At 41.9% G+C, this 12528-nt stretch overlaps 2 pseudogenes; both read right to left on the bottom strand.

The window, feature by feature from the left end:
• Nucleotides 1–8922: 8922 nt before the first annotated feature.
• Nucleotides 8923–9743, bottom strand: LOC146630046 (zinc finger BED domain-containing protein 4-like; annotated as a pseudogene).
• A 15-nt stretch (nucleotides 9744–9758) lies between these two features.
• On the bottom strand, nucleotides 9759–10994 carry LOC146630047 (E3 SUMO-protein ligase ZBED1-like; annotated as a pseudogene).
• Nucleotides 10995–12528: the final 1534 nt, after the last annotated feature.

Here is a 12528-nt window from a genome sequence, read left to right on the forward strand (position 1 = left end):
ATTTCCTGTGTTGAGAACTGGTGTTACTTCTTTCCACAGCTATAGATGGCTAACTTTATGGTCTTTTTATGGCACCTCTGGAACCTGTCGACCTGCGTCTGACCACCAATGGTCACTGTGTTGCTAATGTTTGTTTTTCTATGACTGCGTGTAGAGGATTCGGCAGAAGCGGACAAGTGACATGAGAAAAACAAATAAGAGATACAGTGTTTCTGGGATAGTTTGATATGGGCTCATTAGCTGGCCACTTTTGAGCCCATAGTAATATATAAGTGGAGTGACTTTGCTTAAGAGCAGTCACCGATTACATTAATGTTGCCTGAGTACGTGGGATGATCCATGTCTGAGGCGACTTATGAAAATAGTTGTAGTTTACTGATTTGAGAAAACCTGCACATGACACTTGTCTTGCTGATGTTGAATGCTTATTGTTTTTATGATATAATTGTTTGTAAGTGTGAAGTTTGATTTCACTTCCAGATTTTGCTTTCCAGGCCATGATGGTGTGTATGCAGGCTCCTGGCAGAGCCAGGTGTTATGCAAAACACACTAACATTTTGCAGGATTATAGGTCCAGGGTGGTGCTGCTCCAGGGGAGGAGATGCCCTGATGTTGCCTGGGATATGATCTAGCTAATCTTTTTCTTTAAGACAGGAATCCAGGTTTGGTGAGTTGACGCATGGGTGTGTCCATGCGTCAAGAGGAGGGGTCCAAGGATTAACATTAAACAATGTTTTTTATTATTGTTGCAGTGATTTGTGTGATTAGCCGTTTTATTTACAAATATTAAACCTATGCAAGTGGTGCACCCATGTTCAGATGAGGCTTTGATGGCCTATAAGTGAAGTTCACTGAACTAAAGAATGTGGTTTGATGATTGTTGACATGCTCTCCAAATAGAAGTTTTTCCTCTTAGCAAGGAAATAAAGGTGCAGCAGTAATCTCCTGAGAAATCTTCAGAGGCCCAGTGAGAAGCAAGAAACATTCCAGGCATAGCTGAGCCCAGGCAGTGGTTGAGGTCAAAGGTCAAGCTGGTTGGGGCCCATCATGAGATCAGACCTTGGAGCCACAGCAAGGACCATTTTAACTGCCTGCAAAATAGCGAGAGACCCTCCTGGATTTATCAGAGCCACTGCAAGAGGTCGAGGTCCCAGGAAACCCCGGCACCCTCAAGACAGCACAATAGAGAAATCTCACACTTGGTTGTTTCAGTGGTGAGGGGGGAGTGCTGATTGAGCCCCCGTAGGGTAAGCTCGCACTTCAACCTCCAGCCTCTGATCAACTCTAGGGCAACCAAGTGCGAGGCCCTGGTCGGACCTGTGTGCGACCAGGACCCTCTTGGTTACCTTGACTATGACGCTCATCCTTATAGGACCCCAGCTGGTGCCGGAAACAGCTGAACCAGGAGGAAGGCAGAGGAGATGGACACATGACAACTCTCACCTAAGAGAGACAGATCCAGCAGACCCAAAATCAGGACTATGCATGACGAGAAGGAGTGCCTGAGAGGATCGTCCACAAGATGGGAGCTGAGGCCAGGAGAGAGACTTCAGGAGGATCAGAGATCATCTTCAGCACAGCAGATATGACACAGAGAGCTGTGCTACTGAGCTTCCAGGAGATTTTAAATAAAATGAAAGATTCAATATTGACGCTGAGGAAGACAACTAAGGTGTACGACGTGCTCTGCCTTAAATCTTCAGCAGCGTTGGGATATGAAAACTCGAGGGATGAGGGGAGCGTGCCAAGCTCCATCGACAGCGCAGAAGGAGTTCGAGGATGACATCATGATTCTGTGAAAAGCACAGGAACCAGAAGCTATGGTGGTGATAACAGCAGTTTCCTATGAACATCACCTAATGCTGTGCCACTGTACTGTGCATACGATGACACTCTGAAGGCTGCTGGGATCATAACAGCAGTAAGATGACGGAACCCAGCACCCTTTCCACAGAGAGCTTTTTCTGCAGAGCGTGGACAATGGCAGAGTCATAAATATCCCCCTCACAAGACGAAGGTCTGAAGTCAGGTGATGGGGCTGGTAAGAGGCCATAAAACTGGAGTGCTGAGAGGTCTGCAGCTTGGAAATAGCTGAGACCCATGTTGACGAACAACAAAACCAACTGGTATGTTTGAATGTCTATTCTATATACATTAGGACTCTGGTCCTATGGACAGTGATGGAAACAACTGGAAGAGACATTCATGACGCCCTGCAGAGCTTAAACCACTCTGCAGAGAGACATGTGATGTGCACACCCGGAGGAAGCACCACCAAGCTGAGATGTTTTTGAAAATGTTATCTTCTTATTTTCACTATTAAATTAACAATTTCTTTGTTTGTTTGTGGGATGCAGTTTGCCATGAGATGAGATCAACGAGGAATGGGATAACTGCTAATACATTTGTTAAACTGTGTACCTTTTCAGTAATTTAGGGTGATTTGACATATGCTGAGTATAAAAATGTTTGCATTGAAACTGTCAGACATGAGGTATTCATACCTGGGAACTTTTCAAGCATAAAGGTCAAAAAGGGGGGAAATGTTAGATTTGTATTGTTGATTGTCATTTATGCTTAGAAATATTTACTTATATATGCTTAGAGTTTTGTAATTAGTTGTAGATTGGTAGAGGTTTTGATCCTTGATAGTTTGCAAACTTTGTGTGTATTAGACAGCACTTTGGGAGCATGAGAGGTCATACCGTGTCTTATTGTTTTATGGTAGGATTAACGTAGTTGCGTCTGTTCTAGTCTAAGTGCTCTTTGTTTAGATGAACTGCAGGACTTCCTCACCGTGTTATCTAGGATGAACCATCTAGGGTGAGGGGGAGGCTACCCTCTTCCTGACCAAGGATGTTTGACCCTTTGATCAGCAGTCCACACACACACACACACACACACACACACACACACACACACACACACACACACACACACACACACACACACACACACACAGGCAAGGTACTCTTTGTGTGTATGTAGACGTAATATGTTAATGAACTTATGCATATTCATGTAACCTCAATAAAAGAACAGTGGTACGGGAGAACGGACGAGAGCAACTGGGGTCAAGCGAAGGAACGGTGCCTGTCCGGTTCTCTCCCGTGCACGAGAAACATGAAGAAGCTTGCCTACTTGTGTCTTGCTTTGCAGTGTAATTATATTGTCTTCAACGTTCCAGCGGATGGGTTCAAGCTACAAACCTATCAGTCACTGTATTCTTTTAACACATCTTCTCATGAGCCATTGTCTCCCGTTCACAGGACAATTATCTCGCGCATTATAAATTCCTCCACAGCGGAGAGTTTCTCGCTTTTAATTTAACTCTATCCCCGAAAAACGGTGTTGATTTCTTAACAGATTTATTTAATATCCATTGTTTTTCAATTTTAGATGAAATCTGTCTGGTTAAAATGAGATCAGTTTCTGTTTCTAAGTCCTTACCCTGGCTAAATGACAATATCTGCTCCATTAAATGCGATTGTCGTAAAGCTGAGCGCTCATTCTGCTGAGACAGCCCTTCTTAGAGTTTCCAGTGACATTCTGATGCAAAACGATGCTGGAAAATGTTCTGTACTCCTAATGTTGGACCTCACGTCAGCCTTTGACACCGTTGACCATTACATTTTGCTTGAAAGGCTGAAATACTGGGTTGGTGTATCTGAGTCTGCCTTAGAGTGGTTCTCTTCGTATCTCTATGAATGATACTTTTTTGTGGTGGTCTCTAAGTACAGGTCATCTTCCACGTCCCTGTCCTATGGTGTGCCACAAGGTTCTGTGTTGGAGCCCTTGTTGTTTTCAATATATCTACTTCCTCTCCAGCATATTTTGAGCCCCTTCGAGGACATTTGCTACCACTGCTACGCGGATGACATCCAGTTATACATTTCTTTTAAACCTGAAGGAACCTACAGGAAGCGGTGCCTGAGGAAAGCGGGGAGGATCATCAAGGACTCCAGTCACCCCAGCCATAAACTGTTCAGACTGCTTCCATCAGGAAGGAGGTTCTGCAGCATCCGGTCCCGTACCAGCAGACTGAGAGACAGCTTTTTCCATCAGGCCATCAGACTGCTGAACACGTCATAGACACCTCAGCTTCACTACTGGAACTTCAACATTATGCACTCCACACTGTATATAAATGCCACTTGTTTTGCACATATTCAACTCTGTATATTTTATATATTTTATTATTATTATTATTATTTTATTTTATTTTTTTACTATTTAATTTGTAAAAATGTGTATACACACACACACACACACACACACACACACACACACACACGTAGGAAAATATTTAGTATACACATCCAGAAATGCATACACTATTATATATTGTACATATATTTATTAGTTTCAGGTTGTCCATTCTTGTATTTTGCTCGTTTGTGTTGTTGTGTTTGCACATCTCTGTTGCTTGTGGGGCTCGCACACAAGAATTTCACTCGCATGTGCTGTGCCAGTGTGCCTGCACATGTGATGTGACAATAAAAAGTGATTTGTGATTTGAAAATGTTTCTAAGCTGCAGATTCTAAATGAGTGCTTAGAATCCATCAAATGGTGGATGGCTGACAACTTCCTCCAACTTAATGAAGAAAAGACTGAAGTCCTTGTATGTGCTCCGGACAGACATGTACCTAACATAAGGTGGAGAGTCCCATAGAGTAGTATAGAGTCCACACTTTTTCCGTCAATTGTTCCGTCGGTCCTGCTCACATCTCCAATGGTTGTACACGTTGTCATTAAGGTGGCTTCACTCCACATCAGCCACGCCGCTTTGCTCGCTAAAACACCGGTGTCGGCACATAAGGACGCTGTCATAGCCTGTCAACGACGTTGATTAGCTGCGTATATACGAATATGAATCACATCATTGGCTGGACTATGGGATAAGGTGGCATCGTTCTGATCCCATACGGGAGCAGCCAGTCACTTACTGACTAACAGAATTGTTAAAGTTTCAATTTTAATTTCAATTCAGGTACTTTTTTTTTTTTTTTGTGCGCAATGAAGATTTTCTGTGTGTAGAGACCGTGCCAGCAGTGCGCAATCGCGCACGTGCGCAGCTTAGAGGGGACATTGGTCAGGGCACTGAAAAGACCCTTAGAGAAACAGTTCTCTGGAATTTTTTAGGCAGATTTGCATGGATGAAGAGGATCCAGAGGAGCCGTTTAGCCACCGGATCTACTTCCTTACCACCATGCTCGACCCCCAGTTTGGACTGACCTGGGTAGATTTGGATGTCCAAAAATGGTGAAACCGGATCAGCACTGAAGAGGTTCAGAGATGACCTTAAAAAGTAATTAACAGGTGGCTGTATAATAACAATTATTTATTGTTATTGTTGCACTTATTAACACTGTCTTTGGTTTTTATAGCACCATTAGAAGCATCCTGTCTAATCCTGTCTTTGTGTGTGTGTGTGTGTGTGTGTGTGTGTGTGTGTGTGTGTGTGTGTGTGTGTGTGTGTGTGTGTGTGTGTGTGTGTGTGTGTGTGAGATGCACCTGCAGCACCAACAAAAGAAGACACAGAAGTAGGGGAATAATGTTGACGCGCCCACTGTTCAAAACGTAAGTCAAAGTTTCAGGTTAAAAACTCCTTTATTTGTTATCAGATCCTTAAAATCTGTAGAAAAACAGTGATCAAAAGACATTCTAAGCTTGAGCGGTCAGCAAAAGTCGACTTCCCCCATCACCCACTCATTCACAAAAATTCCCTCGGGACGTGAACAGGTGATATAGCAATCACTATTACTATTACCGACACCACGTGACCCAAAGCTACGCCTATCCACGACAAGGCATTTAGGTTGCAACGCAGCACAAGCCAGGACTCGAGCACTGATGCACAAATAAGCAAGTACCTAGACAGCATAAATGACTGTGACTGTGATGCACTCACCTTTTGGTCAAAAAACAAAGAGCGTTTCCCCAGTCTACAAACTGTTTCCTTGAAGGTCCTCTCAGTCCCTGCTTCTTCTGCCCCAGTTGAGAGAGTTTTTAGTAGTGGAGGCATTCTAATGAGACCCCACCACGCACGGCTAGGCTATAAGATGTTGCAATCTTTAGTTTTCTTGAAGTGCAATCAATCACTGTTTTAAAATGTGAACTGTTTTCTCTCCCTCCTCTCTGAAAATATGCTGTTTGTTCATTAGATATTTTTTGTTCATAATATTTGTTCATAAGATATCTGTTATTTGTCTGTGTTCTATTGTTCCTGCCCTACTGAACAACAGGCTTGATTTCATTGGCAGTGTGTTGTAATCACATGCCACTGAAGACATCAAGATAGCAGAATCTTTTAAGCACTTGTTCTTATTCTTATTAATGCACAATTTCTATTGCTATGTAATATTTGTAGTTTGCATCTGATTAATGTGAGGTGTGCACGTCTTTATATTGTTTGATTACAGAATTTTACTTAAAATGGTGTTGTTTGACTAAATAAATGTGACCATTGACTGTTAAATAACATCTGCATATCACTTTGTGTTGACAGGCCTAATCCATTTCAGGGAAGTTGATATCATACAGTGTAATTTGGCTAGTACTACTGCAATGGGACATGATGCAATTTCAAGTTTATAATCTTCAGTTTGATGTTGCAATTTTATCTATATATAAATTATAACTGAAACCAGTTGCATATTTCCCATTCTTTAGAGAGTTGTTGGAGGTGTACGCTGTTTTGTCAGATGACTTTGGGGCCAGTCAGTACCGTCATGTCAGTCCTCAACAGCACACAAAAGTTAGTCTCGGTCTTGGTCTCGTCTCGACTTGGTCTTGGTCTCAGTTTAGGTGTTGACTACAAGTCTAGCAGTCATTTGGTTTGTTAAGTTTGCTGTCTTTGCCCGAGTTCAGTTTTGTTTCTTTGACCTCTTTTTATGAGCTCAACATTTATTACTTTTGTAAATATGATGGGGGGGGGGGGGGGGGGTGTAAGTAAATGAAAACCATATTTCTCTAATAATTCCTGGGACGACTCCTGTTTTTCAACTCGGTCACTCACACCAAACAAGAGAGCATTTTGTGTCAAGTGTATTAAAAATGCAGCCTAAAAAACATTACAGATCTATGTAGTATATTAATCACTTATATAATTTTTTACATAAAGATAACATTAAAAACTCACCTCTCATCATGATTGATGTCTCAATCAGAGACATTATTCTATTTTTTCCAACACATTCCAGACATTCTTGTTTGATGAATTTCCAACAGTTTAGGTTCAAACATATTTTACATTTTTCTCATCAGCTGCAGTTTGAGAAAAGAAATCTATAATTGTGAAGAAAACTTAGCAGTGTCTGATTTAATGTGCCTTATTTCCTGCTGAGGCTCCACTTCTCACTGTGTGTTTCTATGAAGTCTTGTACATTTAACATATTTTGTACTCTAAAAATCCAAACACAGTTTGCAAATATGTTCATGTTTCCTCCTCCAGATGCTTCCTCTCAAAAGCTTCCCTCTGCTGAGATAGTGGAGGGGGCCTCTCACCCTGTGATTGTTAGGATATTTTTAAAAAGGGGATTAAAAAAAAAGAAAAATGTAATAACAGAAAGTCATTTTTAGCTGTTTAGACCATCTTTGCCTGCTTATGCCAACAAACAATGTTGGGGTGTAACGGAATACATGTACCAGCATAACAGGGGGGTATTTAAAATACAAAATATGAGTAACTGTATTCTGTTATGTGTTACCGTTTAAAAAGGTGGTATTAAGAATACAGTTACTTTGTAAATGACACGGCTGTCTTTTCCTGTGTCAGGCTGTCCCCTCTCCATTTTTGGTAATTCCATGCCGATGGAAACCCAAACAAAACACGCATTAAGAGGGTCTAATGCCGGGGTCTCAATCTCGGGGCCCATGTCACCTTTACTTGCGACCCACATAATTTATGTGTTTTTGCCACACACTCGCACTCTCCTCCTTAAAGCTGTCTCACTCACTGAGGGGTAGTGATCCTGATCCTGAAATATCGATACTTCCAATACCAGTGTTTCATGTTGCATGATCAATTCCCATATGAAAATATCAATATCTAATGTGATCACATTTGATTTTATCATAAAAATGACATACAGAGAAAATTAAACTCAGCAATTAACAGGATAGTCAGCAATACCCTGTTAATAGGTTATTGCTGACTCTCATTCATGTGCGTGCTACGGCTCCGCATGAGCGTGAGCCAGTGAGAGTCCCGAGGCACTTTAGACCACAAAACATGCAATCTTGACTTTGTTCACAGATCATAACTGCATTTACGTTCAACATAGAAATTGTGCTTTGTGCGATGTATGTGTGAAAACAGTTAAATAGGGATGGGTACCGGTTCTGACATAAATGGTAGTAACCAGACCAAAAAGCAGCGCACATTTCGGTGCTTTATATCGGTGCTTTTTTTCCTGAAATGTCTTACACTTTGGATTCTAGCCAATCATTTTATAGTTAACATTGTTATCTTTTTACAAAAAAACAGCTAAACATGAGAGGTTTTTGGACAAAGTTTGTGTTCTCCATTCTTTAAGCACCGGTTCAGCACCGTTTCAAAAGTACCGGTTTGGTACTGGTATCGGATAAAACCTAAATGATACCCATCCCTACAGTTAAATACTGTGGCAACACGACATAACCTTGTTAAAAAAACAATGGGGAGCCGCTCTCACTCAATGGGAGTTGGCTCTTCTGATTCACTACACTGTTATGATTTAATCTTTGTTTTCTGAGTTACCTTTGTTGCAGCTGCTCCAGTCCCTTGATTGAAGAGGCAAGCGATGGAAAAGGGGCAGAGCGAGCTTTAATGGAGGACTGCAAATTGTCTCATTCCATAACTCGGTACCGTGGAGGGGTGGGGGGGTGGGGGTGGTTTGGAGTTCATTATGTTAGTTTCAGTTAGGTTTTGTGTGTTTTTGTCACGGCTGGGGCAGCAGTCGTGTTGTGGAGTTTCTCTCCGCCAAGTAGCGCTGGACCTCAGTGATGGAGTCTGCTGTTGCATTGTTTGTTTGTCTGCCAACTTCTTCATCGAGCCGATGCCACAGGTTTTCTGAAATAATAAAAAATTAATGGCCGTTTTAGTTTTTGTCATCTACTCCAAATTAGTACACATTAGCATCAAAATAAATGTATGAATAAGCTGATAATACTGAACTTGCCTGGAACAGGTGACTGCTCTGATGAAGGTCCAGGCTGTGGCTCAGATGTTGTGCGGGCAATTACTGCAGCACACTCCACTTTTAGGCAATTGACTGCCTCGCTACACTTGGAGGAACTACGAAATCCGAGTTTTTTAAATCTGGGGTCTAAAAGTGTTGAGAGGGTCAACACACTTAATGACTCCAGATTAGAAGCAGTGTCTGTGACACGATGCCTAAGTTGGTCATGGAGATGGGTGGCAGCTTGTGTGTGTAGATGTAAAGAGTTCCGCTCAAGTGCACAATATAGCATTTTCATCATCGGGATTACCTTTGATCCTGAAACTCTCCTCAGACAACTCCACTGTGGCCTGATGGAAAGGGGCCAACACAAGAAGTGCTTCCCTTATGATGTTACATTCATCAGTCGTAAGTGGAGTTAAATCTGTTGGAAGAGAAGCAAGAGATACCCAGACTGCTTCTTTCTCATCATGTAGCCGTGACAGCATCTGATATGTGCTGTTCCAACGCGTTGGTACCTCGTTGATAAGTTTCAAGACGGGCTGTCCCATCTGCTGCTGCACTTGAGCAAGCTTTTCTTTGGCTGTAGTGCTGGATCAGAAGAATGATACGATTTGTCTAGATTTATCTCTTATGGATGAAAGTTCAGGGATTTGATCGCATGATTTCTTGACTAATAAATTGAGTTTGTGTGCAATGCAAACTGAATGTCGAATTTGGAGCAATCACGTTTGGTGCTGCATCGGTCACAAGACACCTTACCTTATTTGTGATGGCCCAGTCATCCATCATGCCCTTTTTGAATTGGGCCAAACTGTCTGCAGTGTGACTTTGTGGAAAGTGTTTCACACTCAACACAGATGTACACAACTGCATATTCTCATTATTGTAGTGACAGGTAAGAGCCAAGTAAGCCTCCATGTTCATAGAGGTCCATAGGTCAGCTGTTATACTCACTGCCACAGCTTGCTGTACTTCCATTTTCACTCGTTCGAGTTCCTCCGTATGTTTTTTGGCTATCAATTCCTTTATGGTCTGAAGATGAAACAAAACTAAATCAGTATGCAGTACTTAACATCAGCTACCTGATGAAACATTGTCTATACAAACCTTTCTGGTTGGCAAAACATATGATGGATCAAGGACCTGAACCAGCTCCCTGAACCCCTCACTCTCCACAATGCTAAGGGGTTGGCAGTCCTTTATAATAAAATTCAGGACTGCCTGGTCCAGAGCAATCTTCCTAGATTCTTGATTTCAAAATAATAAAACATTAATTAAAAAAAAAAAATGATAAAGCTGCTCAATGTCTATATAGGCCTATCTGTGTTCATTCTTGGTGTCACGGCCTGGGGGTTCTGCTGGTCGCTGATCAGCTGTCTCCCCCTCTTTTTCTCTAGTCCTCTCTCTCTCTCTCTTCTCCGCTTTCTCGCCAGGGCTGAACTCATTATGGGTTCATGCCCTTGGCCCACGCCCTCGGAGGAAGAAACACCTGTGCCTTATCAGTGTGGTATTTAAGAGGGGAAGCAACGGCTGTTCTTCGCTGGATCGTTGCGAGAATCGCGTCAGTGAAAGTCGAGCGCCCCAGCAAGTATTTTCCCATGCAGTGTATGTGTTCAGCATTTAACAAGCGTCTCTTTGTGTACAGATTCCCTGGACTGTTCCCCGGGTGTGCGAGTGGATTCGTGTCTGGATTGTGTGGAGTGAGACGAGCGTGTTCCCCTGGATTTTCCCCGGAGCCCTGCCCCCCTCACCTTTTGTACATAGCACTGCCTCGCACCCCCTTGTAAATAGCACTGCCTCATATCTGTGTATATACTCTCTTTGGACATTGTTCTGCAATAAATTTCCTTGTGTTCATCATCCCCGGAGTCCAGCGCGTGAGTCCACCCCGTACGCCGTGACACTTGGTGTGTTTGTCTCCTGATTTTCATGTTTTGCTCTGTAATGCCTAAACATTGAGGAGGTGCTTTTGTTTGTGTACGAAAGCTCCGCAGAACAGATGCGACATTTAACCTGCAAAAAATAAAATAAATATTTTACACTGCAAGTCACAATGCTGTTTTTCCTATTCTGATAGATTACACTGAAACAAAGGCAGACACACAGTTAACTTATTTGCAGTTAAAAGATCGAAATGATCCCACACAGCAGAAACTTTTCTTTTTCTTTCGGGCTCCATTTTGTTGTAGAGGGATATGTATTTTTTTTTTCTTTGTGAGAGTAATTTTGGATTTTTTGGTGGCGACTCATTCCGTTGACAGATGCTGATGCGGTACCTTTTAAACACAGTTTGGCGTGTTGGCAATGAGCGATACAGCAGCTGTATCGATCACGTGACTTTTTCTTAAAGGACACACTATAAGGTATTGTACTGTCCATGGAATCATTTTATATCTTTTACATTTCAAATATTGTAGACATCTTGGCTAGTTGAGCTTGATACATGCGTCGGTGCGTCAGTGTTGCTGGACCCATCACTAATAAACACAAAAAATAAGGGTCGCTGGGTCAAATGACCCAGCATCATGACAGTTTTACTCCCTTTTTGTGGGCTGATCAGCCACTAGTTTCCCCTATGTCTTGTTAAGTTACCTCAGTTTTTTTGAGTTATCAGTATTGTTTGTCAACTTTGAGTAGAGTTCTGTTATTTTGACCTCTTTTATGGGCCAAGATTTTGATTCTTTTTGCATGATTTAACCAACTATGTTTATGGGTTAAATAAAAAAATCCTTTTTTGGCCTTTAACCTGTGCCTAAGTTTCCGTCACTGCTCTGTCCATCACAGTATCTGATCGATACTTTGTTTCTCTCCCCCTTAAGTTCAGTAGGTATAACTAAATTGTATTAAATAAAGTTTTTAAAATTTTAATTTCAATCACAGCTCACACCTTGTATTTTCACTTCCCGGCAGACTCAAGACTATTTTGTCATACACTCTGGCAAACCCGCACATGCGGTAAAACTGTGGGCAAAAGTGATTTTTGTCATGGCTGTGTGCAGGCAGGCAGGGGGATAGGACCCAAAATGCAGGACTCTGAGGCAGACGTGAACTCAAAATACACAGCTTTATTGCTGGAGCAACAGAACAGAAACTAAACTAAAGTGAGAATACAAAAAAAACTAGAAAAATTTGCATTTCCTGCGAAAATGCAGTGTGGATGCTTTAAAGCTGAAGCTGTATGCAAAAAGTAGCTGAAAAAGCTGAAAAGTTGCAGAAATTGTAAAAACTTTGCAGAAGCAAAGGAACTTTGCTAAAATGGAATAACTTAGCAGAACTGCAATATCTTAGAGGAAACATAATACTTGGCAGAAATACAATAGCATAGCAGAACTTAGCAGAAATATTGTAACTTACCAGAAACAT

The sequence above is a fragment of the Diplotaxodon limnothrissa genome, linkage group LG6, assembly GCF_057381915.1.
Source record: "Diplotaxodon limnothrissa isolate DT_005_m linkage group LG6, D_limnothrissa_male_GT1.1, whole genome shotgun sequence".
In the NCBI taxonomy this organism is placed as follows: domain Eukaryota; kingdom Metazoa; phylum Chordata; class Actinopteri; order Cichliformes; family Cichlidae; genus Diplotaxodon; species Diplotaxodon limnothrissa.